Source organism: Eschrichtius robustus, chromosome 12 (assembly GCF_028021215.1).
Source record: "Eschrichtius robustus isolate mEscRob2 chromosome 12, mEscRob2.pri, whole genome shotgun sequence".
Lineage (NCBI taxonomy): Eukaryota > Metazoa > Chordata > Mammalia > Artiodactyla > Eschrichtiidae > Eschrichtius > Eschrichtius robustus.
In genome coordinates, this window is record NC_090835.1 from 88969958 (window position 1) to 88984973 (window position 15016).

The 15016-nt window shown below is 40.2% G+C and overlaps 1 protein-coding gene across 1 annotated transcript in view; it reads left to right on the forward strand.

Annotated features, from left to right (window-relative positions):
* The first annotated feature begins 2747 nt into the window (after positions 1-2747).
* The window catches only part of KIAA0319 (KIAA0319 ortholog), a 73061-nt gene continuing 60792 nt past the window's right edge, over positions 2748-15016 (forward strand). The window contains exon 1 of the mRNA XM_068557458.1: positions 2748-2874. The gene's annotated coding sequence lies outside the window, so the exon portion shown is untranslated. The remainder of the gene's footprint in view (positions 2875-15016) is intronic.

Genomic DNA, 15016 nt, shown 5'->3' on the forward strand with positions numbered 1-15016 from the left:
AATTTTAATCATTAAAAATGAGTATTAATGCTAATATTTTAGCATGTATTACGGAAGCAATAGTTCATTTTTGTGGGAAAAGGATGTTTTTGGCATAAATTGCTTATTCACTTGGAAGCATAATTAAGTTAGAACTCTACCACACTTCAAATTACAAAAAAAAAAATCTAGATGAGTGAAAGGCTAAATATAAAAAAATAAAATATGTAGTAGTGTGTATTAGATTAAATAATTATCAAATTGTTTTAAAACTGGAAGGAGTATCGTTTTCTTTTTATGACTCAGAGCATCCAAGTGAAACACCTTCCCATTTACTCCTTATAGTGACAAAATCTAAGAAACAAGTTATAAGTGAAGTGAATAGGAACAAAACTACTTTTGGTCTGCTTTCGATGGGCAATAGTTCTCAAATAATGCAAGAATTAAGAAACTACTACTAATGCAGTATCTTGAACTTTTTACTTTGAATCTCAAGTTTTCTCAGTATAGTAGGTTTGTGTACCTTACCCCCCTTCTTGGTGAAATTCCAACTCAGAATGTTACATATCAATATGCTAAGCACCATCTTTGCCACTGATAGGGAATGTACTTGAATCTTGCTAGGCCTGTTTCTCCCACCTTCAAAAAAAGATAGTTCCTTGTCTTTTATTGTGCAGTTTAGTAAGAACAAATGTCCCAACCAACAACATATAAAAAGCAGACGAGGGCTTCCCTGGTGGTGCAGTGGTTGAGAATATGCCTGCCAATACAGGGGACACGGGTTCGAGCCCTGGTCTGGGAAGATCCCACATGCCACGGAGCAACTAGGCCCGTGAGCCACAATTACTGAGCCTGCGCGTCTGGAGCCTGTGCTCCGCAACAAGAGAGGCCGCGATAGTGAGAGGCCCGCGCACCGCGATGAAGAGTGGCCCCCGCTCGCCGCAACTAGAGAAAGCCCTCGCACAGAAACGAAGACCCAACACAGCCATAAATAAATGAATGAATGAATGAATGAATGAATGGATCATCACGTTTTAAAAAAAAACAGACGAAGTCAGAAAAGCTGTACTAAAAATACACCATTTTATCCTTAGTATTTACTATAGTGTCTGGCATGTAGCAGGAGCTCAATAAATGCTGAAATGAAATGAAAGACAGTGCCTTCACATTTGTGTCCTAGGGAGGCAGACTAACATTTTCATAAGTCAGTACCAAAATAGATATTATATGTATTATATATATCAAAATATTCATTGTAATGGCTCTGAGTTTAGAAGTCTAGGCTAAGCTTATATATATGTAAGTATGTATATATGTAAAGACTTTAAGCCCATATATTAATGACTTAATTTTTATTTAAAGACTGCTGGGAATGGGCTTGTTGTCTGAGTACATCAGATTTATTGATGTGGTGAGAAAGGTCACTCTGGGGGTACAGTGGAATGCCACTGTGAGAAGAGAAAGGATGGAAGTGTCTTGTAAGGTTTGGGTTCCCTTTGAAGGAGGGTCTTGGAATCAGACTGGTACTGTTGCTTACTCTTTCAGAGGCAGGTTAGGAGAAGCAGGGACTAACTATGGACTGGGTGCTGTCATGAGGCAAGGAGAATTCAGCAATGGGGTATCACCAGTTACGGATGGAAATAGCAAAGCAAAGGGGGCGTCTGTGGTAGGAAAGCAGTAGTCATTCAAACGGGGTTGTTACATCATTTTACAGCAGCTGCATGACTTTGGGGGAAATATTTCCGGTTAATTTTGCTTCTGGCTTAATCTGTGCCTGTCCTCCCAGCCCGATAATTGGCAGGGTTGCCTTTTTCTATTTAGTCCAAACTGATTTTGACTCTTTCAGTCCCAAGCAGTTTTTATTCTTTAAACGTGCATTTTCTTTTAATCCCCACAATCATCCTAAAGGAATGCTATTACCATCTCTATTTTGTAACTGACAAAACAGGTTTAGCAAGTAACTCACCCAAGGCCCAGCCATAGCCAGGGAGTAGCCTAGTAGGGGCTTGTTCATCAGGTCTAAGCACCGTACTGTAGACATGGGGATGTGCAAGGAATGCTTCAGGAATGCCCTGGCTTCCTTTTGTGCCCTATGTTACCATACCTAGATGCATGAATCTTTCTTACAAGAAAACAGTATAAATACAAGGAAGAGTCTTCCACAGGAGTTTTCTATTGTTCAGATGATCACCTTCCCATAGATGCTAATGTAATCTAAATACTTTGGGCACCTGGTTAACCTATAAAGCGTGGGGTTGATCTGGGCCCCTCCTAACACCTGTTTTCATCCTCATTCAGAAAGCAACACGTGCTGAAAACATAGTAGGGCCTAAAGAGGCTCCCGCTGGAGGAGTGGGACTTGTGCGTGTGGGGTGACTTTGCTTCGGGGGAGACATTTGCAAAGGGTTTTTGACCCAAGTAATGTGCTCGCGCCTCCCTAGAGCCACCCTGGCCCGCGGCATTTGGAAAAGGCACTCATCCCCCAGGCCGTTTAGGACCACGGTGTCCGTCAAAGTGTTGGTGAAGGAAAGGAGGTGGGGTATGCAGGCCGCCCCGCTGCCCGAAAGCCTTCTGCTTGGTCGCCTGCGGGGTGGGAGTCCATCGCCTGGGTACCCATCTTTAGAGCCCGAGCTGGGAGTCGGGAACTAGGCAAGGACTGCTGCCCGCCCATCCCTGGGGGCGCGTGTGCGCGTGCGCGCGCGTCGCCGTGGTAACGGCGCAGCGGAAAGGCGCTGAATCACGGGGGCGCGCTTTCCCAGCTCTAGCAGAAGCTGATGCGGGGGGCGGGCTGGGGTGCCCTCCTGGTTGCATCCTGACTAGACCGGGGCTGACCCCGGCGGGCCTGGCTGGCCTGGCGCAGAGGAGCGGTGGCCAGGATCTCTGTCACTACTGGAGGTAAGAGCGCAGCAGTAGCCTGCCTCATCCAGTCTCCGGTTTGGGCAAGAGTCTCTCCTCGGGGGCTATATCCTGGGGAAGAGAAAGCGAGGGTTTGGCTTGGATGGGGCGGTACCTCCTCCCTGACAACAGATGCGCGTGCCAGTGTGTAAAAGTGTGTGTGTGTGTGTGTGTGTGTGTAGGGCCGGGAGACGAAGAAGAAGAGGAGCAGGTGGGACGGCAGGTGATGCTCTTAGCCAGCTGCACCGAATAGGGCTAGCTTTAGTGCGGCCAGCAGCGCCTCGATGCAGTATCCCACTTCCCAACCCGTCTGGCGATTGATGGTAAGGGAGGGCAGCAAGTAGGCAGGTTATGCCAAAGAAAAATAAAATCAAGAGGCCCTGAGTTAGGAGGTGACTTTCTTAAGGTTCTTCTGAACATCTAGGAAAGGGCTTTTCTTGATTGCTGCACCGATTGATTGTTTCTTAGTAGGGTGGAGTCAAGGAAATTTGCATCTTTTCCCAATCTCATGAATTGCATTTCTTAGACCTGTAGAATCGGTTTTCTTTAAACTTCGTTTGGTAATAGGTATGTGATCTTTGCTATTATTTGCTAAATTCATTTTGTCTCTGTATCTTACCATAATCTGAAGCTTGAAACCTTTGAATGGCTTTTTTTCTCTTTCCCTTTGAACTTCCTCCACAGAATGGATATGAATCACGATATTATTAATCAAGAGCATAAACCTAAGATTATGAAAGTCATCATTCTTTCGATCATTCATTCTCTTAAGTATATGGAGAGAAAAAAGAATATGATATACCCACTCATATCCATTTTTATTGTTAGATTTCTCATCTAAACATTTTTTGTTTATGGGTTAAATGTTAGTGGTTTTTCCAGTGCTTAAATAGAAAAATTGAATGATAGTTTTGATGATAATAATAGAAAAAGTAAATTTTAGACAACCCCCCCAAAAAGAACAAGAATTTTTGTTAGTGTTTATTTCTTTATTCCTGAAATGCATGTTCAATGTCCATATGTTTCAAATTGTTTATTATAAGAAGACCACAATCATTGAGACTCCCGAGATTATGCCAAATGTAAAATTTTATTTTGTGCTTATCATTTTACATAACTTTTCGTACAGATGAGGAAATCTGGAAATATCAGTTCAGCTATAGACTTAGGCGTCATACAGAAAGCTGAATTCCTCTGTAATTTGAAAAAGAAAAATATAATTATATATCAAGACTTTTTAGAACCACAGGTGATAGAAAGGTTCATCACACCTTTGCCATATAAAATGCCAAGTCAGGGAATTAATTTCCTTTCAGAATAACAAAAATAATTCAGCCAAACTCTTTATGTATTAAAAATATTCAAAAGAGAGCTTCAGTAATTTATCAATGTACAAGAATGGATTTGCTGTTCAATTTTCTTGACTTAATTTTTTTTTCTAGCCAAACAGATAAGCAGCATTCTCTTTAAATAAATCTGTAGGACCAGGCATGACTGTTTCTGGGGCCGTGATGTATTAATAGATTGCCAGGTCAGATGGCCTGGGTTTGGTCATGGCTCTGCCACTTAGTGGCTGTGTCACATTTGGCAAATTCCTTAATTCCTCTTAGCCTCAGTTTTTTCATCTGTAAAATAGGGATAATAATAGGACCAACTTAATGAAATTCCTATAAGAACTGAATAAAATAATATGTATAAGAGCTCTTTACTCATTGCCTGGTATGCAACTAACTTCAATAAAAGTTAGTTGTTATTGTTACTCTTTTTTTTATAAGTTTATTTATTTATTGGCTGCATTTGGTCTTCATTGCTGCAGGGGCTACTCTTCGTTCCCGTGGGCAGGCTTCTCATTGCAGTGGCTTCTCTTATTGAGGAGCACGGGCTCTAGGCGCGTGCACTTCAGTAGTTGTGGCACACGAGCTCAGTAGTTGTGTCTCGTGGGCTCTAGAGCACAGGCTCGGTAGTTGTGGTGCACGGGCTTAGTTGCTCCACAGCATGTGGGATCTTCCTTGACCAGGGATGGAACCCGTGTCCTCTGAATTGGCAGGCGGATTCTTAACCACTGCGCCACCAGAGAAGTCCCATTATTGTTATTCTTGACATAAGTTTTCTTTTCAGGAAATATTTTCTATGTCTTCATAATAATTTCTCACTAAAAATACAATTATTTTGATGTGACCAAAACTTGTTCTGGTTTATAATGTCAAATCATCATAAAATGCATAAATTTTTCCTTGCAGCACCTTTGCAACAACAATAATAAATATAATAATTACAATCTTAGAGGCACGTCAATTCCAGGTAATTATATTTGATACCCTAAGGAAGGAGCTTTGCTTTAGTAGGCCTGGAATAATTGCTGGGTTATATTGTTTCATTTGTTTTTTAAAATCTGTATTTTTAGATACTATTTATGTGAATTCCATAGTGAGAAACTTTCTTATTTATTAAGCGGTAAATATGGTTGGACCAAAATAACATCTATTTTTGCATCATTTGACAGAGTCTTTTAACCAGAGGTGTTTGAATTTCAAAGTAAGTCTTTTTTTTTTTTAAAGGAATTCCTTTATTTTTTAATTATTTATTTATTTATTTTTATTTTTGGCCGCGTTGGGTCTTCGTTTCTGCGCAAGGGCTTTTCTCTAGTTGTGGCAAGCGGGGGCCACTCCTCATCGCGGCCTCTCTCGTTGAGGAGCACGAGCTCCAGACGCGCAGGCTCAGTAATTGTGGCTCACGGGCCTAGCCGCTCCGCGGCATGTGGGATCCTCCCAGACCAGGGCTCGAACCCGTGTGCCCTGCATCGGCAGGCGGACTCTCAACCACTGCGCCACCAGGGAAGCCCCAAAGTAAGTCTTCTTAAATGACGCACAGGTAGATAAAGATATGGTATTGGAGTTTTAACTCTAATCCCTTCCAAATAACCTTGGAAGAATATGTTACCTGTTGGAAAGTGTTACTATGTCCAACCTGCTGTGCATTCTTTTCCGTAAGTTCAAATAAGCAAGGGATTCTAGTAAACATCTGTTTAAGCAATGTAGCTAGAGTAACAGGATAACTCCAACCTCAAAGTGAATTTTCAAAGTTGGTTTTATTGCATGCTATAATGTAAAGCACCAGAATTATTAAGTATCGAGGGCAAATTAACTCCAGTGTTGCCACCTACAAATTTTACCACTTTTTTTTTTAATATAAATTTATTTATTTATTTTTGGCTGTGTTGGGTCTTCATTGCTGTGTGCGGGCTTTCTCTAGTTGCGGCGAGCGGGGGCTACTCTTTGTTGTGGTGCATGGGCTTCTCATTGCGGTGGCTTCTCCTGTTGCGGAGCACGGGCTCTAGGCACACGGGCTTCAGTAGTTGTGGCGCACGGGCTTAGTTGCTCCGCGGCATGTGGGATCTTCCCGGACCAGGGCTCGAGCCTGTGTCCCCTGCATTGGCAGGCAGATTCTCAACCACTGCGCCACCAGGGAAGTCCCGCCACATACAAATTTTAAATGTTACAGTGTGTAGAATGTTTTTTCATGTGGTAGTGGGGAAGTAGGGCTTGCTCCTCTCTAGGATAACAATCCTGTTATTCTAACATTGTGATTATCAGCATATCTTACCATTTTTTTTTCTATCCTCATTAAAATGAAGTGTAGAATGTCTTCTGGTCAATATAACATAGTTGCCTGTCTTCAAAATTTTTTCAAAAGAATCTCTTAAGATGACTTATCTTCAATAAAATTATTGGCTTTACCATCTCTCTCGGTATATTTGTACTTATCAGGAGGTTGAAATATTTTATTAATTTAGTATCTTCAGCCTCCTTGTCTTAAAGCTTCAAGACATTCAAATTCTAGGTGCCAAATGCTCAACACTTTATTGTTGCGTGGGAAAAGCTTCTTTGCAGACACATATGTGTTTAGGAGTATGCTACTAGCAGCTAACTAGTCTTCACTCGTTTATATCAGGCTTTCCTAACTACTCCTATGCCGCAACTGCTCCTCCCCAAATCAGGAGAAACTTTTTCTGACCTCATTGTACTAGACCTCTTCCACCCAGTTGACCATTCTCACTTTCTTGAAACAAGAACCTCTCTTGGTTCACAAATTCCATCCTTCAGTCCCCTCCTAGGGTTACTCTCTAAAGCAGATAATATGAACATGTCACACCTCTGCTTCAAAATCTTCAATGTCATGTCCATCAGTGGATGAATGGATAAACAAAATGTGGTCCTTACATGCAATGGAATATTATTCAGTCTGGAAAAGGAAGGACATTGTAACACATGCTACAACATGAATGAATCTTGAAGATGTTATGCTAAGTGACATAAGCCAAATACAAAAGGACAGTATTGTATGACTCCACTTATATGAAGCATCTATAATAGTCAAATTCATAAAGATAGAAAGTAGAATAGTGATTACCAGGAACTGCCAGAGCAGGTAATGTTATGGTTCAATGGGTACAGAGTTTCAGTTTGGAATGATGAAAAGTTCTGGAGATAAACAGTGGTGGTGATGGTTGCGCAAGAATGAATGTACTGAATGCCACTGAATTATACACTTAAACATGGTTAAAGTGGCAGATTTTATGTTATATATATTTTATCACAATAACAAAAAAATTTTTTTTAATCTTCAGTGTCTCCCCACTGCCTACTAAATGAAGTGCCGACCTCTTAGTGTGACCTGGACAGTGTTTACTTTTTCTTCTTGGTTTACGTTTTCATCCTCTTATCACATCATTTCCTGCACATATTCTACATTCCAGCCATATGGAGCCACTCAAAATATGCCATCCCTTGCAGGATCCCACGCTTTCTCTGTGTAGTCAGTCCCTACAGCCTAGAATGCCTTTCTTTCTTCGAGAAGCAACCACTCATCCCTCAGGATAGAGCTTACATGTAACATTTCTGAAGTCTTCCCTCGAGTCCTCAGTTCCTCTTGCTTTGATGGTAGTCTAGCTCGTGGCTGTGCCTCCACAATGTCCCTTATCCCATTACTGTATCCTATGAGCTTCTATAGAGCAGGGGCGTTTTATTTTTAAAATGCGTATTTTCTTTAAAATAAAAAAAACTGAAGTTAATGTTTCCATTCTTCTCCAGAACTACATAAGACCTTAGTATACTTTAATCTGCCCCTCATCTTTCACTTCACTATTGTTCAGCATTTTTTTTTTTGGATAACATTTTTATTATTATTTCCAACGCTGTTAGTCAATTTCTACCTTACTGATGCTTCTTCTGTCCATCTGTGCAGTTTTCCTTTCATAGCTCTTTTAGTGAGGATCTATAGGTAGGTATACTCTGTGTTTATGTAAAAACAAACAAACAAACAAAAAAACCCCTTATTTTATTGTTACTCTTGAATGACAGTTTAGTGAGTATAAAGTTCCAGGTTGGCAGTTTTTGTCCTTCAGGACTTTTGAAGATGCTATTTCTATTATCTTCTGGCATCTACTTTTTGCTGATAAGTCATGTTGTCAGTCTAATTCTTGCCCCTGTTAAGATAATCTGTCTCTTGTCTCTGGTTCTTTATAAAATGTAATCTTTGTCTTTGGAATTCTGCAGTTTCATTTCAGTGAGAATAGGAATAGAATTATTTTAACCTCAGTACTTCTTGTACTTCCTGGATATGAAGATTTTTGTCTTTCATTGGTTCTGGAAACTTCTTGGCCATTATCTCTTTACATTTTGTCTCTTCCCAGTTCTTTTTATTCTTTCCTTTTGGAGTCATCAGAAGATGTATATTGGACCAGTTTTTACTTCAGGACTCTTATTCTTGCCTTTGTATTTTCAATTTTTTATTTCTTTGAATTGCATTTTGGGTTACTTCCTCATACAATATAGCTTTCATTTCAGTTCACTGAATTTTTTTTTTCAAGTTCATTGAATTTTAAAATCCAGTGGCTTTATTTCTAACAACACAACTTCTGATTTGGATCTTTTAAACTATGCCCTTAAAAAACATCTTACTAGGGCTTCCCTGGTGGCACAGTGGTTAAGGATCCACCTGCCAATGCAGGGGACACGGGTTCGAGCCCTGGTCCGGGAAGATCTCACATGCCGCAGAGCAACTAAGCCCATGAGCCACAACTGCTGAGCCTGCGCTCTAGAGCTTGCGAGCCACAACTGCTGAGCCCACGCGCCACAACTACTGAAGCCCACGCACCTAGAGCCCGTGCTCCGCAGCAAGAGCAGCCACCGCAATGAGAAGCCCTGCAACAAAGAGTAGCCCCTGCTCACCGCAACTAGAGAAAGCCCGCATGCAGCAACGAAGACCCAACACAGCCATAAATAAATAAACAAACAAATAAATAGCTTACTGTACTGTTAGTTTATTATGATTTTTGTCTCCTCTCTTCACCTTAATGTGTTTCACCACTTCAAACATACTTATTTTGTAGTGTCTCTTAGGTGTACTTTTACTTCTTTTTCTTGCTCCAGTTTGTTACGTCTGCCACCTCTCCTTTGTACTGGTTTGCTCCCTAGCTTGTATTACTTTTGTTCTTAGGGTGGTTCATCTTCAGTGGGGATTGTTTTTCTGGTGGAGTTCTATGTGCTCTGTGTTGAGGACTGTTCTAGACAGATTTTGCATTGCTTCTGCATAGGAGCTTAGCTACGTGTTAATAAAAAAAAGTTTTGTTGTTGTTGTTATATATACATATGCTCCATTTAGCCTGGAAATGGAAGTTATAAATTGGTTCTATAAGGGTTGTTAAAAGAAAGTCCCTGTAAAGAGGCACATCTTGGCAGTCCTTCCTCTTTTTGCTTTCAGTCTCATCATGACATGCCTCTGGTTTCTTCTAGCCCCTATCTAGGATGCATTAGTCCTCCTAGGCTACAGTGGTCTTTGTGAGGCTCCTCATAATATTTTATAATGTCAATAGATGTTCAGCTACTTTCCTGCTGCATTAGTCTTTGATAATATCTAATTCCTTAATTGACCCAAATTATTTTTGTCCCTGTGTTTGAAACTAATATTGTATTTTCCCTCCTTCTCTTTCTTTTTTATGACTGTTCCCATTTGGTTTTTGCTTGTCTTTTGAACATTCAAGTAGATTTTCCTTCTAGTTAGGAATATATAGTTATCATAATGGCATTTCTTAAAAAGTAATTCCCATCCCTTTGTTTTGTTACTCCTAGTTTGTTACAGAGTAAGTCCTAATAGAAAGTCAATTTGTTACCGAGTCCAAGCTCACTCTGCTCGTTCGTGGCAAGACAGGCCAATAAATCGGAGACAAGGTGCTGAAGCAAGGAATACGACTTTATTCGGAAAGTGGGCAGACCGAGAAATGGCCGACTAAAGTCTCAAAATAGCCATCTTATCGGGGTTTGGATGCCAGTTACTTTTATAGCACAGAGATGGGGAGGAGATGAGGAAGTAAAGTAAAAAGGCCATAAGTTTTGCAGATACCTCCTGGAATGGCCAGGCTCCTGGAGGGGATGTGTTAATTTCTTCTTTCTTGTAGCCATCCACAGGTGGACAGGGTCCGGATATTTCCCTGAACAAAGGCACTTTGGTTTAACCTTCAGGCAGAGGGGCGGGGTTCCCCGAGGCAGGCCATTATGTACAGACAGTATCCTTTCAGTGAACAAAAGCAGCGGAAAGCAAGTTAAAGTAAAAGAAACAGATCCAACATGTAGTCAGATTTGGTTCTTCCCTGTTACAATTTTAGTTTATATATTTTAGATGATTTTTGCTTTATAATGAGTATGAGAATCTACCATTGTCTTTTCTTCTCATTCCCCAAATATCCTTGCATATTTTTGCCTGTTTATTTTTTGCAAATGGATTTTGTTAAGTACTTTAAAGCATTCTGTTGAGTTTTAATTCATTTTGTTTCTTTGTTAACCTAATATATTGTGATCTTTAATACCTATTGTCTTTCCAGGTTTTACAAGGTTTCCCTCCCCAATTATTGATATCTCCCATTATCTCTCCCAGTACAGTTTTATTATTGTATTTAAAGATATTCTCTGTCACACTGTAAGTCTTTTTGCATTTTTGTAATGCTTCTGGCCATGCCTAGGAATGGGATCTCTCTCATTAGTGCTTTCTATCTGTATATTTGTTTTATACAGAAATGCTGTTGCTTCAAAGAACTTTGCTGATCTGCACCAGCCTGCTTGTATTAATCCTAGTGCTGATGTTTCTTTCATTAATTTGATGAGTTTAATGATAAGGAAACATCTTGTGTTACTCTTGCCACCATCTCCTTAATAATCTGATTATCTTATTTTATTTTATTTATTTTTTGGCTGCGCCATGCAACATGTGGGAATCTTAGTTCCCTGACCAGGGATCGAACCCATGCCCCCTGCATTGGGAGCGCGGAGTCTTAACCACTGGACCGCAAGGGAAATCCAATATAATCTGATTCTTAGAACATTATTAAAGGAGGGATTTGACACTTCTTTTTTCTTTTTTTTTTTTGGCTTGTATTTTCTCCTGTTTGTTCCCTGGTCCGCCCTTTGGAGCTTCACAGAATCTGTTCACTCCCCATTCCACATGAATGCCCTTCCTGTGTTTAAAAACCAATGCTGGATCATGTTTCCCTTAATTCTGCTTGATCTCCTAATAGGAAGTCATCTTATACTGTAATTGTAAAGCATTATCTCTGTTGCCAGTAAATTCCTGGGTAATCCTCTGTGTTGATTAGCACAGGTTTTCTAGAACTTATTTTACTTTATCAGCTTTCAGTGGAGAAATTCAGAGCACAGATTTCACTACTGAAAAATTTCCAAGTTTTTACCTTCTTGGCGAGGCACCTAACTACATGTATTGTCTGAGTTTCCTCTGCCTTACCTCCTTGTTTTGTTGGTGAGGATTTGGGGGCTTGAGAGCCCCTTGTAGATGCAGGAGCAGTGGGTCTACACCTCTCCTACAGGTACTTTCTGAGCTGCTTTCTTTTCAAGACTACTCTCCAGGCTCAGGCAGGTCAGGGGTGAAGGAGTGTGACTCAGGAAGTGTTTATCAATTGCCTTGGCAAGGGAAAGTGCTGAAAGTGAGAAAGATCAGGAGGAAGCAATCCTGACTCAGTTTCATCCTTTATATTCCTTACCCACTGAAACTTAGAGGCTTGTTTTGGAGAAACCGGAAACTAACTTCTGATTAGTGAGCCGCAGAATTTCAACTGATTCAACCAGAATATTCTTTGTACCTGTTGGGGATGACACACATCTATCTTACCTCTCTCAGATTCTTTTTTTTTTTTTTTTTCATATAATGGATTCAATTAGCTTGTTTTTTTTTGTTTTTTTGTTTTTTTTTTAATGAAAGCTTATTTATTTATTTATTTATTTATTTATTTATTTTTGGCTGTGTTGGGTCTTCGTTTCTGTGCGAGGGCTTTCTCTAGCTGCGGCGAGCGAGGGCCACTCTTCAACGCGGTGCGCAGGCCTCTCACTGTCGCGGCCTCTCTTGTTGCGGAGCACAAGCTCCAGACACGCAGGCTCAGTAGTTGTGGCTCACGGGCCTAGTTGCTCCGTGGCATGTGGGATCTTCCCAGACCAGGGCGCGAACCCGTGTCCCCTGCATTGGCAGGCAGATTCTCAACCACTGCGCCACCAGGGAAGCCCTCTCTCAGATTCTTAATGGGAGCTTCAGATAATATGAAGTATGTAAAATTGCCTTGTGAATAAAAGGACTATTATAAATGGCTATTATGTTGATGATGGTGATGATTATTACAAACCATTTTTAAAATGTTCTTGTTACTAATAGGATAGATTTTTAACTGACAATATTCTACCTTCTTTCATTTTGTCCCTTTTCTTTCATAGGGAATAAGTGAATAATTATTTCCTTAATGCCAGAAAGTTAAATTCTAAAGGCGAACTTTTTTTTTTTAATTGAAGTATAGTTGATTTACAATATTGTGTTAGTTTAAGGTGTACAGCAAAGTGGTTGAGATCTTTTTTTTTTTCAGTTCTTTTCCATTATAGTTTAATACAAGATATTGAAATATAGTTCCCTGTGCTATACAGTAAATCTGTTGTTTAAAGGAGAACTCTTTGACCAGCTAATCATAGGCCTGCTGATAAATGGAATTGAAAGACTGAACAGTCTCAGAATTGATGAACAGTTTGCCTGATTCAGAAGTTTGGTAATCACCAGCTGTCTTCAGAATTTGATGCAAAGCAGATTCACTGTCATTGACACACAGGACGTCTGGCATCTGAACTTGGACATCACAGAGCACAAACTGGGTTTTCCCCCAAAGTCTCTGGCAGACGGTGTCTGCACTCTCTCTGGCCTTTCCCTGTGCATGTTTTCTAAAGGTGATGATTTAGTTATTAGAGCACAGGGCAAAGCATTTATTTAGGTAGCAGTGTTGACCCCATTAGTAAGAATTAAATTTAAGGAGAGGGAAAAGTGCTGAGCCAATTGAAAGCTAAGCTATTCCCATAATTAGGGAGACTGTTTAAAACCCCATGATGTACACTTACGGTTTCACCTTCTGACATTTTTCCTCTTAGTTTAGGAACAGTATCTCCAGGAATATAAAACTCTGGTGTTATTTATAATACAAGGACCGTGAGACAGTGTGTTCATTTGCAGCAGTTTAGAAAAGATGGTAAAATGTATACCCTAGGAATCAGTACATAAAGAAAATAAATATAAATGTCTCTTAGCTTTTCTTCCTCCTCACATACGACCTTTCACTGAATGCTATCCACCCGACCTTTGAGTTGTTCTCTTACCTGTTTCATCCGGTTACTTCCAGGAAATCACCACTTCCTTTCTAACATTGCTTTGACTCTCGTTGAGTGCAGGATGCTCAGATGGTAACCCATGGCCTGCCGTCACCCCTGCGGTTAAAGGCTGCCTCGGCAAAGACAGTTTTTGTCACAGTAGTGGCTGATAAAGCAAGGAATGAAGAATAATAAAAGACAAGAGAACATCTCCGGCAGCCCCCAGGGGCTAAGCTGAAATAGCACGATACAGCTCACCTTGTTTGAGTTCACTGGCTCTGAAAAGCAGGAGTTTACCAACCAAGTTTTTTTAGCCAGTAAACCACAAACAGGACAAATTATAAACACAGTCCGTTCTGAGTAGCCTGCAGAAAAATGCTGTCCAGAAGATCCATTGGGATCTTTGAAATTAGGCCCCCTTTGAGCTGTTTTCATTTACCTCAGACAGGCAAGCTGCAACTTGCTTTTTTTTCTGAGCCTGTAGAAGCATTTCACTGCAGCATTATTGATAAAAGCCAAATATCAGAAACAACCTAATGGCCTAGCAATTAGGAAATGGTGAAGTCAGTTATAATAATCACCTCAATGGGATGTTGCAAAATAACAAGAAAGAATAATGAAGAAGAAAGTATCAATAGCAATGAAGGATACTTTTGTGATAGAATGTTAAATGAAAATGAGACCGTGTTTCTCTAAGAGTGTAGCTTTGCTGAAGTATACTGGCTGGTTTACTGGCTAACAAAACTTGGTTGGTGAACTCCTGCTTTTCAGAGCCAGTGAACATGCTTTATAGCATGTTCCCACTAGCTATCTAGTATGATTTGATCATAATGTTTTTAGTGTACATTTTTGTCATTCTAGTTAAAGAAAAAGTTATTTCATTCACTCAACCTCCATCCGGCCAGTGTGCCAGAGCTTGGGGCACAGACAACAGCCAATAAAAGGCAGTTCTTCTGGGGTTTTGCACTATATCATTTTAAAAATCATACTTTTCCCCTTGATCAGAAATGTTATTGCAGAAATAATGCAGCACCTGAGGAACAGCAGAGTTTCATCACGAAGTTCATCTTTCATAGCTCATTCTGGCTTTTCATTTCAAAAACTAGCAGCAGCCACAATAAACCATCACCATTCAACGTCTATAACTTCTGGCTACAACGTACCTTGTTCTGGATTGGAGGTTTCAAATATTCTGAAGTCCTTTGTCACTAATTCTACCTTGGTTCTGACTTGGCTGGTTTCCTTTGGACAGAGATGAAAGAAAATCCCCAGTGTCTGAAGACCTGAGTTATTCTTTCTTCTCACTGTAAAATGGTTGGCTTTTTTTTTTTTTTTTTTTTCATCCTTAAACTTTGAGAATGCTCTCTGTTTTAGGTACTCCACGGAGTCAATAATGGGACAAGGTGGGAAAATTTCAGAAAGCCCTTCTGTTGAAAAATATAAAGGATGGTGTTATGGGT